This window comes from Leiobunum rupestre, chromosome 8, assembly GCF_980474605.1.
Source record: "Leiobunum rupestre chromosome 8, qqLeiRupe1.1.hap1, whole genome shotgun sequence".
Taxonomy (NCBI): Eukaryota; Metazoa; Arthropoda; class Arachnida; order Opiliones; family Sclerosomatidae; genus Leiobunum; species Leiobunum rupestre.
The window spans coordinates 54,710,725-54,726,815 of record NC_143391.1 but is presented as its reverse complement, the minus strand read 5'-3'; the positions used below and the strand labels follow the sequence as shown (position 1 = coordinate 54,726,815).

At 36.8% G+C, this 16,091-nt stretch overlaps 1 long non-coding RNA gene and 3 other non-coding genes across 4 annotated transcripts in view; all 4 read right to left on the bottom strand.

Moving 5' to 3' along the window:
- The window catches only part of LOC149933709 (uncharacterized), a 586,576-nt gene that overhangs the window by 28,794 nt on the left and 541,691 nt on the right, over positions 1 to 16,091 (bottom strand). The window lies entirely within an intron of this gene.
- On the bottom strand, positions 10,672 to 10,744 carry TRNAT-GGU (transfer RNA threonine (anticodon GGU)). The gene has a single exon. It is a non-coding gene; the product is annotated as a tRNA-Thr (tRNA).
- Positions 15,611 to 15,683, bottom strand: TRNAT-GGU (transfer RNA threonine (anticodon GGU)). Its single transcript has one exon. It is a non-coding gene; the product is annotated as a tRNA-Thr (tRNA).
- TRNAT-GGU (transfer RNA threonine (anticodon GGU)) lies at positions 15,952 to 16,024 on the bottom strand. Its single transcript has one exon. It is a non-coding gene; the product is annotated as a tRNA-Thr (tRNA).

Sequence of the window (16,091 nt, the reverse complement as noted above, 5' to 3'; positions counted from 1 at the left end):
AATTTTAATTTTTTTAGCGGTTTATTTATTTTCAGTCCGTTGAACCTTTTTCGCTTTACACGTCTAAAAACCTTATTTTAACTTTAGACTGGTTGGACGATTAATTTCGGGCAGAGATATTTCGATCCGTTGTGCCCTTTCGGTTGGTTGGTCTTCAGCCCGTTAGACCGGTACCTTGCCCGAGAATCTACAATGGATCTACGAGTGGTTTTAGGTGGCTGCCATTTTTTCAAGACGGTACATGACGACTTTGGTGTCAAAATATTTTCACGTTTGTTCTTATTAAGACTATGTAAGAGATTAAATAGTTTTTGGTTGTTACTTTGGGTAGAATTGACTATGGGATACAGTGCTCAGTTAATTCCAACGTTGATTCTATTAGTAAGTAAAATGAGAAACAATAATTCGGGAAGGTTTTGTGCTGTTCTAAATTGTAAAAACACGGATAAAAATTTAGGGAGTTGGAAGGCCTTAGAGTGTACCATTCATCACGATAGCGCTAACCAAAACAGATTGTCCTTGCCGTGTGCCATACAGGTTCCATATTTTTCCTAAAGAAGAATCAAACCAATTGAAATGGATTCGTGCTCTACAAAGAAAGGGTTATAGTCCAAGGAAAAGAGCAGTGTTAATTTTGATTACACGTGTACGTTAATATTTGATACACTTTAAATTCCCTGTCTTTTGGAAGGACGGCCTACTCGAGATTATCTATAACCTAGTGAATATTTAGGTCATCATCATAATTTTTCATCTGGCAGGCGGACCTTAAAAAGAAAAGCACTATCTCTCAATAAATTGCAGAGATAATCTGAACATCATGATTCGGATAGAGATATTGTCAGTTTAAATACCAGTGATGAGCAAGGAAAAAGCTAAATACTAGTACTGGAGATATTTTTAACTCTCGCAATGAAATGGAACCTAGTTTTAAAAAAAATTATGAAGAGTTTGCTAGTTTTAATACGTTGGATCATGCGTACTCTCAAATTGAGCCAAGTTAACATCAAATACCGAAATACAACCAGAGTACGCAAATAAAGGCCTCATTATAGGTGACCATATCTCTTACATTTTCTGTCATTGTATAAACAAGGAAATGACATAAAGTTCTTTTTTTATTCGATTGTATCGTGTGGGACAATTCAGTCCTCTCGTCCATCTGATTTATCAGGGCGAGATATGTGTAACGGCCACGCCAACGGGGGGATACGCGGGGGCAGGGGTGGGGTGGGGACACTCGTGGCGGAAGTATTCCGACCACCCGTTGGGGGATTGGTGGTCGTCCTCACACGGCCATCCACAAACTCTGCCTCCCAGACGCTTGGAATTACACGAGTGAGCCACTACTCCCGGCTGACATATAGTTCTTCTAATACAGTAAAGCTGAATTTGGGTTTTGAGGTGATAATCGTATTTGCCTGTGGTATTTAAAATATTGTCTCCGTTTTGATTCTTTCTAACATCGTTTTTGTTACTATCGAATAACTTATCTAATTAATTAGTCATTGGACATTTAATTTCTCTTAAATGACCATATCCAATGTAACCATCAGGGCTAGCTGATAGCCACGTATCTTCCTTTGATAGAACAGTCCCTGCAAGAATAACTTGAACGCCAAAAGTATCTTGGTAGACATTTATCGTAATAGGTTGGAATATTGAACAATCGTGATTTTTCATAAAATTTCCAAATGAGGTGGTGCTGCGCTTTGGGATCTTTTTATCTGTGGATGCGGTTATATGTATTTCCCGGGAGTCTATCCATAGAAAACTGTAACTGTGAGTGACTGTTTCACTTTCGAAGTTATTCAATTTATCCTTATCCATTTCAACAGACTTTTAAAAAAACCTTTACAAGGTTCACATCATAATGAGATTGAATTTATGGGTTTATGGCAATCTGCATTATTGTGGCCATGTTTGAGATCTTGACTAGATGGTTTTAGGAAATTATAATTTTCACGGAGGCCAATTATTTTTCTTAGAACACGCGGAGGAGATGGTGGTAGTATTTTTGCATTTAGCGTAACGCTCATAAATTATGGTACCTGGTGAAAATAATAATGGAGCTAGCATTTAGCTTTTAGATTTTGCATTCAAGCTTTGGTGGCTGTCATAATATGCTGGCATCTTTAAGGGTGGAATTACGTCTTTTAGGTAGATTAGGTCTTTAAAGAAAGGTATTTCTCCAAATTATTCTGGCTCAACTTCTTTCCGTGCTATCATTCCACCTGTTAGCATGGCTAGTACAAACTGGGCCCTTCGAGTCTTCACTCTTCCAAAATTCAATTTTGAACAACAAAGCCGCAACGTGACTACAAACTTTCAACAATCCAGCAGTACACGTACCGTAACCAAATACAACATCTCCGTCCATTGTGCTAACAAACCCGGCTTGATGATCTTTTTCAGAGTGCTTGTGATCGTGATACTTCTCCACGGCAAGCCACCAGAGTAATATTCAGTTTTATAGTATATATAGTTCCAACCCACCCGTTTTCTAAATAATTGCCAGCTTCGAAACTTTTCCTAGCATTAGTTGCTTGATAATCACACGCAATTGAATCTAAAAGATAACTCTTAAGTTACGTTTGGTCAGTTCGTTTAGTTACTTTTGCACTCATCTTCTGGTTAGAAAGCCGGATTTTGAAACGTCCTTTCACCTAAAAATAATACATTTAAGACCTTATTTATAAAATATCGAGTTTCTTTGGTAATGGAATAAAAAGGTTTTTAATCTATGGTTTGGTGATAAGGCCAAACTCTAACAAAAATATATAAGCCTTGGTGTAGGATTACAAAATCATTTGGATTCTAGTATTTTTAATACATTTTGAAGACAAGTTGGCAAGGCAAAATATACCTCTCCTCGGAATAATTGTCCCTAGTGGTATTAGTCTCTCGAGATGACCCTTAAAGATGTATCCGCAATTCAGAGTTATTTACTAAAAACGTAATCCCGGTTCAATCCCGCCCGGTATAAAATTTTAATTTTAATTAAAATAATTGAGACGAAACAACCGAGTTTAATTTATTCAGAATAATATAAATTAAGTAGTTACAACAGCGAGTTAGACGTACTAAAACAATGCACAATTGAATTTAACCCTATTAACAGAACAAGTTTATCAGTTAAATAGAATACGAAGCAAATTTTAATGAAATAAGTATCTACGGAGGCTATTTGTATTTTTCTCGCTTACGACATTATTGCCGCATCTTTAACGCTCATTTTATTTCAACACTCGCCCTTTATGAAGATACCGTAGAATAGCTATATTCGACATCTGGTAGTGGATGACTCGTAGACTTCCTGTTGACGTTGTGACACATACCGCATGAAAAAGACCAATGCCGTCCAATTTCCAATATCATATAATGACTCGCACACCCAGGAAATCAATGACTGCATTAGGAATCGTAGATATCCAAATATCCAAACAATAGAAGATGTAATTATAGCAAGAAGTGCGACACCTTACCATTAACAAACAGGAATTTTCGACGTTATTATAATGAAACCGGATAAGCTAAAGCACACGACGTTCACACGATAAAGTGCCCTCCAAAACTGGACGTTTACGTGAAAAAATAAGCTAAAAATATTTAGATAAAAATATAGGATCAAAGAATAGACAAAAAAACACATTATCTCGATCAGTAAAAAAACCATACGACCCTTCCTTTGCCTAAAACCCAGATACATATTATATCCACCCAAAAACCATTCGGTTAAAAATTGCAAGGTCTTTTAAACAAAAACGTCACGTCTTATAATACTCTAGGCCATAAAAGTAGTGAAATCAAATAACGGGCAAGATCTGTAATTATATTCCCATAAACGTCATAAACTGGACTTATTTATCGACAAGTGATGTGCTCTGAAGTAATATGCTAGACCTTGCGCGTCCTAAGTGTTTTACTGAGTTAAAATACTTTGTACAACCATTTCTTAGCTTAGCTGTAACTATTCTAATGATACGATATCAGTTAAATAATTTACCAATTTAATTAAAGAAAAAGGTCAATATCAGAAAAAAACGTTTTCTTAAGAATGTATAAAGAGTGAACAAATCATAAAATTTATAACATAGTGGACGAAAGGCAAGCATAAATATCAAGAATTAGTTCCTAAAAACGATGTAGATGGCAGCATTACCTAATCACGGTACCATTTCAACCTCCCGACTTTAAAGTTTTCTTTCGTTCTCTCAAAATAAAAACACTCGATAAAATTACTGAAACTGTCCGTACTAGTGGTACTCGTAAATTTATGTACATTATCGATAGGTGGCGGTGCGACTACTGAAACTGGCAAATTACTGAAAGCAGACAAGTTGTTGACTGCAGTGACTTCATTACTGTAGTCAACAACTTGTCTGCTTTATTTAATTATGGTTTTAAGGTAAAAGAGTAAATTTAAACAAAGAAGATAATATATTTCGATCTAAACAATATATTTGATACACTGCGATTCTTATATTAGCCATTCTCTTTGAAATGTTTTATGGTTGTACAAAGGATTTTAACTCAGTAAAACACTTAGGACGCGCAAGGTCTAGCATATTACTTCAGAGCACATCACTTGTCGATAAATAAGTCCAGTTTATGACGTTTATGGGAATATAAATACAGATCTTGCCCGTTATTTGATTTCACTACTTTTATGGCCTAGAGTATATAAGACGTGACTTTTTTGTTTAAAAGACCTTGCAATTTTTAACCGAATGATTTTTGGGTGGATTTTACGCCTTTTTGTTTATAACAATAGAAGTGAAGTTATTATAATACCTTTAATCGTAACAAAGCGGACATGTTTATAAACAAAATTGGAAAGTGAACTTTTACCTATTTGGAATACTGAGAACTGCCTAGCCCTTTCGCCAACATTGTGTACGTTTAGATATTGTTTACTTTAATTTTTTGAAAACGTGACGTCATTATGCTCTTTAATTCATTTTTTAATGTTAATAAATAGCCGTGTACGATTGTTATTAAACTTTACACGTTTTGTACTGTGTTTATTACTCATTGGCATTGTTACCGCCCTCTGGCGGCACACTGCCCACCCTGACACTGGCGAGACACTTCGAACTCACTGCACCTCTTTCACTTAGAAACAACCTATAAATAAGTAGTATTCGAATGTTTAATCTATTTCTGGAATTATATTCCCATAAACGTTATAAACTGGACTTATTTATCGACAAGCCCTATGGCGGACAACCACCACCCAGACACTTGCAAAACTATTGTTGTCGAACTCAGCGCCCCTTTTTTCCTACAATCCACCTATAAATACGTTGCATACATAGTTTTCAAGTATATCCGTTATAGAGGGCATTTTAACCTTTAAGACTATTTTTTCGAACACAGCGCCACGGTTTCACCTAGAATCAACCCTCAAACCTTTTGCATTATTTTTTTTAAATCGCTGGTCGCTCCGGTTTAGTACTTCTTATGTGTTTATTACTCCATGGTTTCATTACCGACTCACTAAACTGTACATTTGTCGCCGTAGCCCAAGGACTATACCAGATATGAACTTCGCCTTTGGAAGGACACAATGGGAGCTTAATTGGAAACTGTATACCAAATTGCATTTATATCGGTTCGGTAGGTTTTGCTGTAGAGTGGTCTGCGAGGAGAAGATGGAAGAAGAAGAAGAAAAATTAAGCCTCACTTTGCCCCATTACTACGAAACGTCGCCTCAACCCTGTTCGATGGAATTCGTATATGTTTGTCGCGTTCCTGTAACCTTTCAAACAATACATCACTTGTTTTGATACGACCTATAGTTTTTGAGATACGATGGGGTAAAATCGGCTTCATTCTGACTCAAGATAATATAGCAAGTGCTCGGGTAGGGGCTCTACTTTATAAACGACTAAAGGTGGGGTGGCTGAGTGGTTAGCACTTTAGCCTCGCAGTAAGAGGAGCCGGGTTCGATCCCAGCTAGTGGCACTGGATTAAAATCCGGAACCACTCTTTCTGCGTAGAGTTTGTAAGTTCTCTCCCCACTGGTTAAAGGGGTTTTCCACCGAGATCTTCGGTTTCCCCTTCTCATAAAAACTTGCTGAGGTTAACGGTAATAGTTAGTGTAGGGAGCCGTTGGCTCGCGTGGCATGAAGGGCTTGCCACCATCCTCCTACGCATTGTAACCCGGCCACCTGTTACTTGATCAAGCACAAGCAGCATTGCTTATGTGGTCGAAGGTGGTGCCTTGGGTATTAGCTCTATTTTAAAAAAAAAGCTGTTATTTTAAAAAAACACTGTAGCTTAGCAAGCGTCGGTGGCTCAGTTGTTAGAGTAAATCTCCGGCACGCGGCAGACCCGGGTTGATTCCCGGCCGGTGCCAATAAATAACAAGGCGTACACCGTGAACATTTGGTGGAAACCCTGCCATCTGGATGCTAAGACGTTTAACGTTACCTTTTGTATAAACCTTTTCCCTCATTCTAAGCCACTGCGAACGCGGTGAATTCGCTTTGCACCGAAAATGCGATAAATTTGTTGGGACCTTTTTTTATAAGCTTAATTAGTAGCAAATATGATGATTAATTAGGTTCCATAGTGAATGGAATTAAACACTCGTTACGCAACATATTTAACAACGATTTTATATGTGGGGACCTTTTTAACAATCATGTAAGACCTTCAGGGGCTTATAAAAGGATTTTTCAAAATTGCTAAAATCAGTGGGAGAAAGGTATATTATCCGATTCTCAATGAACAGTTCATTGATGTTAGAGTAACCAGTGGCGTACGTAAGAGATCAGAGGGCTCCCCGCAAAAATATATATCAAAGGGGCTTCTTCTCAAAGAAATATGAATACCTTTGTGGGCCAAATTTGACCAAAGATTTTGTGTTAAAAATTGGAGGAGCAGTGGACTGTGATTTGAAAGCAGAATGACGTCATTCTGTTGTTCACAGGAGTATTTTTTTTCAATTTCAATGAATTTAACAAATTAATCAACAATAAAAAATAATATATGTTCTTTAAGACCGCACCTGTAACGAGCTCTTAACTGTTTTTCAGTTCGAAGAGCTGTTTTTGTTATAATTTGTGCCCATTTATGAGAAGTGGTGCTTTATAAAATTGGGTTGAGTCACTCTTTTAATTTAAAAAAATATTATAAATGAAATGTTTGTATCAATAAAAGTTTATCGATAATTGAGCCAGTTTCTCAAAAAACAAGGAAACAAAATAAATGTTTGTAATATGAATCGTGTACCCGTGTGTAAGTGCTGGTTTGCTCAGATTGTTTATTGTTAGTTGTTATTTTAGTTTAAAGAGTGTAATTTAATATTTTTAACAATATCTTTGGAAATACTACTGAAATTAAATACTATTATAAATAATTATAAGTGAAAAATATAGCAATTACAAAATTCTTAGTTATATTAAGTGAAAAATACAACGATTCGAAAATTCTCAGTTATTTTTTTAACGAGATGGCGTTTGGAGCCTAAAATGAATGAAAATGACAAGAGAATGAATTCGAGGAATTTAAGTAATATTGTTCGAGGAATTTAAATAATATTATTGGAGGAATTTAAGTAATATTATTCGAGGAATTTAAGTAATATTTTTCGAGGAATTTAAGTAATATTATTCGAGGAATTTAAGTAACATAATTTATTTGATATAAAAAGCAGAGAAAATGTTCAAACTGAAAGTAAAATTAAAATGAAAAAAATATTGACAGGAGCGAGATTCAATCTCTCATCCGCTGGCTTCAAAGCGCGCGTCTTTTTTTATTATTGTGACGGGTGGGACAATACAGTCCGCTCGTCCATTTGATTAATCAGGTGCGAGATATGTGTTACGGCCACTCGGGGATAGGGTTGGGACACCCGTGGCGGAAGTATGACAACCACCCGTTGGGGGATTAGTGGTCGTACTCACACGGCCTTCCACAAACTCTGCCTCCCGGACGCCTGGGATTACAGGAGTGAGCCACTTACCATTACACCGACCTCTTCGCTGTGTTACATGTTTAAAAAATAAAAGACATACAGGTCAAATCGCTAATTATTTTATTGCACTAACTCAATTTGCAACAAGATTTTGTATTTTTTATGAATTAACTTTAAATTTGACTAGAACGCAGGTCCAGCTTTCTTCGTAATTTCCTATATTTGAAATACTTAATTTTTGACGGTGTTAACTAATTAAATAGTAAAATGTGGCTATCGAATCCAGAGCTCCGAAATGCAAGGAATCCAAACCTGGTCTCAGGTGAGTGGTTGATTTTACAATCACCAAAAAAGTAACGGGTGACTTTAAATTTTTAACAGTGTTTCGATGTTTTAAATTTTGTGATGGTTTTAACTATATAAGTGGTAAAATGTGTATATCGTGGCCGATGCTACGAAATCCGAGGAATCCAAATCTGGTCTCAAAATTAAAATGGGGTGAGTGGTTGATTTTATAATCACCAGCAAAAAATAACGGGCGACTTTAAATTTTCAATTCGAGGATCCGCCCTTATCGTGTCCACGGTAAGTTGATGTGACGCGGATTCCCCCGTTTTGGACTGCCTTAAAAAGCATCCTATACAATTCAGAGGGTTTTTAAGGTGGACGGAAAAGTGAGCTCTAAATAGACTCCGCTTCCGCAGAGTATAATAATTTTTACACACATAAGCTAAAGCTAAGAAAACCTTTATCGAAATTAGATCAGTTTCGACGTAATATGTGAATTTCTAAAAATCCCCGGAACTACGTTCAAAAGATTTTTGATGTTACCATTTTTAAATTTCAAATTTTGAGTAAAGATGAATTTCCTCCAAAAACTCTTATTAGAAGCCAAACTATTTAAATAGACAACAACAGAATAATTATATAACTTTTTGTCTCCACAAAACGAAAAAGTAGTCCCCACTTCCAAAGCAGCGGAAAATCGTCGATGTTTCTAGAATTTAGAAACCGAAGCGTTCCATAAAAAACAAATGTACCTTGAAAATGTCAGAACACTAGCATTAACACATTTTGAGAAAAAATCTCTTATCGCGCAAATTGAGACACCCTGTATATTTACCAACTGGATAGCCTGGCGGACTTACAACTAGCGGTGTTCTTAATGAAATAAGGTACTTCATCCGCTTTTCAGGTTAAATTGCTGAAAGGGATAAGGTAAACTCTTACCAAAATAAAAAAGATGTCAAGGACATTTAAGTACACACGAATGTTTTAAGTACATTTTATATGTTATGAAAGGATTCCAAAACACTACCTACTCTGTACATTAACCTCATCGATGTGTTAATTATATCTTGCATATAAAATTAAATATCGAATAAATTTTTTAATGATTTTTAGAATCATTAGAACAAGTACTAAATCCTCCCGAACAATATTTAAATTATCCTGTACATTAACTATAATCAATATTTAAATCACTATGCACATTACACATTGATTACTTCTGGCCATATTGTTTAAAATTAAAAGAATAGTTACTGAATAATTCCTTCTGGTAATATAATGTCACACTTATTTGTTAATCCTGGTCATACATTACTCCAAGAGTCACACTTATTAGTACCTTCTTTTAATACATTGTTTCGTTAAGTGCCACACTTTGTAGTTACTCCCGGTCAGATGTTGTTGCGATAAGTGTCCAATTTGTTCAAAACTTCTATCGGTATGTTGTTTGAACTTGAAAAAAAATTAGTACAATTATTTATTACTTCTGGTTATATAGTGTCACACGTATTTGTTAATTCTGGTCGTACGTTGTTTCGAGTGTCACACTTATTTATTACTTCTGGTCATACGTTGTTTCGAGTGTAATACTTATTTATTACTTCTGGTCATATCTGTCACACTTATTCATATCTTCTGCTCATATAATATTTCGATAAGTGTAACAATTTTTAGCTACATTGGGTCATACATTGTTTTAATAAGTGTCAAACTTATTTTTAATTTATGGGCATATTTTGTTAGAATTTCCAAAAACATTTTTAGTCACAGTTAGTTTTTTCTTCTGGTCATATAGTGTCACACTTATTTGTTAATTCGATCTTTCTAGTAACGCATTTTTTAGTTACTTCTGGTCATACATTGTTTCGATAGTGTCAAACTTATTTATTACTTCTGGTCATATTTTATAGAATTTTTAAAATCATTCATGTCACACTTATTTATTACTTCTGGCCATATTTTGTTAGAATTTAAAAAAATTGTGTCGCAGTTATTTATTACTTCTGGTCATATTTTGTTAGTATCGCACTTATTTAATACTTCTGGTCCTATTTCCGGTTTCGGCTGCTACACTTATATGCTTAATATATATTAAAATATCTAATTTTAGTTCTCTTCACTTCACTTCTAATTTTAGTTCCCCTGTTACGGTTACTTTTCCATTTTTATTTTTAATTGTTCAGATCTAAAACAAAATCAAAACACCTAGTGATAGGCCCGGAGTCGAGGGGCAGGTCACTTCCTTGATTAACGACGCACCCCTCAAAAGATTAAATCCGATTTAATCGTGATTATTTTGATTAAATTCAGTTTAATCACGAGTAAGTTGATTAAATAACGTTTAATAATGATTAGAATGTTTAATCACGAGTAAGTTGATTAATTTGAAGTTTCATTTAAATCAAGGACTACTTCTGCGTATTGTTCCATACCACAGTGACTGAGAAAAATCATATCACCTCGGGTAGGAATCGAACCTACGACCTTTGGGTTACCGTCCCAACGCCACTACCATTGGACTACCGAGGCCACGAATAATCAGGCCTCGGACATCCAATTTAAGAATGACTCGATCTGATATAATATATATATGAAGCTGCAACAAAACGTGTTTTATCGCTCTCCGAGTTTTTGAAGTGTTTCGTGAGTTTTTCGTCCTTCCCAACCTAATTTTTTGTAATATTCCGGTTTTTAAAGTTTTTCTCTACCCGTTTTCAATTTCGGTTTCCGGATAGGACCCATATTTTTGGTTTACCGACGGTTTTTCTGTGTTCCTAAAAGTCGTTTTTTTAGATTTTTAGGCCCGTTTTATTATTGAACATTTTTTATTTCGGCCTCGTGCGAAAACTTTATTATCTCACGTGAACTTTTTAAAATGTCGAAAACTCTTGTGAAGTCTTCGTTACGTTCGCGCTTAAGAAGTAGGCCTAATGCGGAAAATGGTGCAGTTCCGAAGAAAACGCTGTTGAAAGATAAATCTAATGTACATTCTCCAATCTCATCAACAAACTGTGAGACAGAGATACTGAATAATAGCTATTCAATTTTGTCATCAACCGATGCTGCTTTGAACATTTCAAAACGCATTTCTATTTTACCTCCTCTTCCTGCTGATATTTTAAACTGTTCTCATGCTGCCCTCTGTGAGAATATGGAAGCTCGCCTCGTTGCCCTTGAAACTAAAGTCAGTACCTTGATTATCCAACGTGAAAGTGATACTGTACAACTTTCGGACCATCAAGACCTTATTGATATTCTTTCGGCTGATGTCGCTGTCCAAGGTCAAGAATTACTTGATTTTAAAAAGGACTTTGATCAACTTAAGACGGAGCTACAGAATGAATTTTCTTCAATTCATGCCGGTTGTTCCAACGTTCATTCTGCTATAAAAAAAAACAGATGAGGCTATTGCTGAGCTCACCTCTAATCTCAAGCGCCTCGAAGAACGTTATTCGGCTAATTCCGCGGGTTCTACTGATTTGGAATCTAAAATCGAAGAGTCCCTCAAAGAGAGAGATGATGTACAACGCCGTCAGTTTAACGCTATTCTTCGAAATCTTCCCGAATCAACTCCGGATGTTGATATTTCCAACGTTCGCGGTCTACTATCGGATCTCGGTTTTTTACACACTGAGCTAACTAACGTCCAAGTTGCGCGTTTAGGACGCCAACGCTCTACTCCTCGCCTCGTGAAATTGATTTTCCCCTCTCTGAATTTAAAATACAAATTTATATCTGGAATGAAGACTTTCCGCGCATCAGATTCATCTATATCTTTGACATGCTCTATTGACCGCACTAAACTTCAACAAATGAAGCATTCCGAAGCTGTTGAGGAGCTTCGCTATCGTTATTCTCAAGGCGAGAGAGACTTGGTCATTCGTGATGGCACGGTTCTTGCAAGATCTGAACTTCCACAGCGCCGTATCTCTTCGTCTTCTACCGTACCTACTGATGATACTTCCCCAAAAAAACTACTAAATTCACCTAATCTCGTTTTACCTATCTGTCGATCGTCTCTGGTTTTACAAAATATTATCTCTCCTCCAAAGTTAAACCCTTGCGCACCAATTTTTGTTCCTCGTCGCCGTGTTTATATTTCTTCACTTCTTACCAATGTTTGCGGACTAAACACTTATAAACTTACTGAACTTCAAAATATCTGTTCCCAATATGACATCGAACTTGTAGCTTTAACTGAAACCTGGCTAACTAATGATGTTTTGGACTGCGAAATATCACTTTTTAACTCAACTATTTACCGCCGTGATCGTTGCCCACCATTACGCAGAGGTGGTGTAGCTCTTTACGTGTCGAATCGCATTCAATGTCACAAGCTTGATCTTTTGCCCATTACAGTAACTGATCTCTGGTCTTCGACTCTCGGTTTGGAGTACCTTACTTTATCATGCACAACTGCGTCACAACGATTTTTGGTCTGCGTCATTTACCGCTCGCCAACATACGTTAATCATACTCAAACTCTTGAGCTGATTAATACCGTGACCAATTACAGCGACTCTAAAGGATTTAATTTACTGATCCTCGGTGACCTAAACTATCCTCACATTGACTGGTTGACACTAAGTCCTTTGCCTGGTGCGACCCCTCCAACCCGCACGTTTATCGATACACTTTCTTCACTACATTTGCATCAAATTGTAACGACTGCATCTCGGATTTCTACGAATTCTGCTTCAAATATACTTGACTTGATTTTAATGACTGACCCGAATCTCGCGTACGACACTCTTCACCTTCCACCTTTCGGAAAAAGTGACCATAATGTTATTCTGTTCAAAACTGCTGTATCACTGAGCTCAAATCTCCCTGTTCGACGGATTTGTAGAGATTTTTTTAAAAGCGATTTTGAAGACTTCCGTGTTTTTTTGAATAATGTACAATGGGCTGAAATTTTGCAGTCAAGTGATATTGATGTCTTATGGTCAAACTTTATGGCTATTATGGATAAAGGAATTTCGTTGTTTGTCCCATTTCGCCGTTCACATTTTCCTCGCGCTCCATGTGTTGACATCAGACTGTCTAAATCCAGTGCCTATAAATCTAAATATTGGACTACCTATGTCCGTCTTAAGCGACGCCATGGTATTACTGATACCGTTACTGCTGCTTATGAAAATTACAAACGTGCGAGAAATGGACTTACCAATGCTTTGAGAAAACAGAAACGGAAAACAGAATATGCTCTATCTAAACAAATTTCTTCGAACCCCAAAGCTTTTTATGGTTATGTCAATAAACTACGAAAAAGCAAATTTACGATTAGCGAAATGAAGACAGTTAAGGGTGCGTTAACCACTGATCTCAGCGAAATTGTGCAAATTCTCGGTTCACATTTTGCCAAGGTTTCATCCAACCAGCCGACTGTTGCTGTCGCGACCTTCACGAGTGATGATCGTCCTACTCTCTCTGTCTTACAATGTGACCGTACTACTTTATACACGCTTCTTCGTCAGCTGAATGTCACCCAAGCGGCGGGGCCTGACGGTCTTCATCCTTTCCTTTTGAAATCTTTAGCGGCTTCACTCACTGAACCTTTGCATCGTATCATCTCTCATAGTTTCAGTACTGGAACTATACCAGTCTCATGGAAAGTTACGAACCTCACTCCGATACATAAATCTGGTAGCCGTACTGAACCGGGAAATTTTAGGGGAATTGCTCAGACTAGTCAAGTTTCGCATACCGCAGAACGAATAGCGAAACCGCAATTGGAGACTTTCCTAAATGACACTGAGTTTTTCTCTAAATGCCAACATGGATTCCTTCCTGGAAAATCGTGTTCCAGTAATCTTCTCGCTGCTACCAATGATTGGACCAAATGGCTGGAGTCTGGTAAAGCTGTTGACGTCGTATTCCTAGACCTAAGTAAGGCTTTCGATACGATACCTCACAAAGGTTTACTTGCCGCTTTGCAAACAGCTGGTATAACTGAGTTGGCTCACAAATGGATTAAGGAATTACTGACCAATCGTTCTCAAAAGGTGGTTCTGAAAGGAATATCTTCGGATACCCATTGTCCATTGAGCGGAGTACCCCAGGGAACAGTGCTAGGACCACTCTTGTTTTCTGTCATTATAAACAATCTGCCTTCTGCTGTTTCACACGCGACGCCTTATTTGTTTGCTGATGATACGAAATTGGGATATCCGTTGGTTGACAGCTATGATTGTCTTCCTTTGCAAAGTGACCTGGATAGCCTTCATATATGGGCGTCAAATCTTGGTATGAAATTCAATCCATTAAAAAGTTTAGTTCTTCACCTTGGGAGTAATAATCCTTGTCATACCTACACGCTTGATGGTTTAAATATCAAAAGTTCTACTGAGGTTCGTGACCTTGGAGTAATTTCTGATAACCGATTACATTACTCTTCACATACTCGAACTGTCAGTAAACGTATCAACTCGATCTCTGGACTAACTCGTCGCAATTTTTACTTTCGCTCGAAGAAGTTTATGCGCACTATTTACTGTTCTTTAATTCTACCGAATATTGACTTTGCTTCAGTTGTGTGGACTCCCTCTTTAACGGGTGATAAAACTTCACTTACTAAATCACATAATCGTTTCACGAAGCTCACTCGTGGCCTAGATAAATCTTCACCAACTCATCGGAATCGTTCCCTCGGAATTGTAGACCCAATATTACGCCATCGTATTAACGACTTGGTTTACGTTTTCGAGCTGTATCAACAATCCCTAAAGATTCCGTGCCATGACACATTTTATGACTTCTTCGTTTTATCAACTAACACGCATACAAGGGGTCATCAAGCCAAATTAGTTAAACCCTTAATTAAACACTCAGTGCGTTTTCGTCATATAACAAGTCGAGTAATAAATGACTGGAATTTAATTCCACCTGAAGTTTTACAATCGTCGTCCAAATTTGCCTTTCGAAAGGCAGTTACACTGTGGCTCTCTACTGACGACTCTCTATGAAATCCCTAAAGTCATTTAGTACCAGGTCAAGCGTTTTTAATTTTAATTTTAATTTGAATTTAATTATTATTATTTTATTTTTATTTTTTATTGTTAAAATATTTCTAGTTCCCTTCTGTATTACCCTCTGTCGGATTACATATAAGCCTACTGTGGCTTTGTAGTCTTTGTATATTTAAATAAATAAATAAATAAATAAATAAATAAATAAATAAATATATTGACGGGATATATTTAACCCGTTGTTGACGGTGCCGTAGCATTTAACGTCAACTAATTTATAACAGGACCTTGATAGCCTGTAGTCATAACATAGAGATAATTTAATTTTTTATTATTACGCAGGAATTAATATAATTTGAAGTTTCATTTAAATCAAGGACTACTTCTGCGTATTGTTCCATACCACAGTGACTGAGAAAAATCATATCACCTCGGGTAGGAATCGAACCTACGACCTTTGGGTTACCGTCCCAACGCCACTACCATTGGACTACCGAGGCCACGAATAATCAGGCCTCGGACATCCAATTTAAGAATGACTCGATCTGGTTCACAATATTGACGGGATATATTTAACCCGTTGTTGACGGTGCCGTAGCATTTAACGTCAACTAATTTATAACAGGACCTTGATAGCCTGTAGTCATAACATAGAGATAATTTAATTTTTTATTATTACGCAGGAATTAATATAATTTGAAGTTTCATTTAAATCAAGGACTACTTCTGCGTATTGTTCCATACCACAGTGACTGAGAAAAATCATATCACCTCGGGTAGGAATCGAACCTACGACCTTTGGGTTACCGTCCCAACGCCACTACCATTGGACTACCGAGGCCACGAATAATCAGGCCTCGGACATCCAATTTAAGAATGACTCGATCTGGTTCACAATATTGACGGGA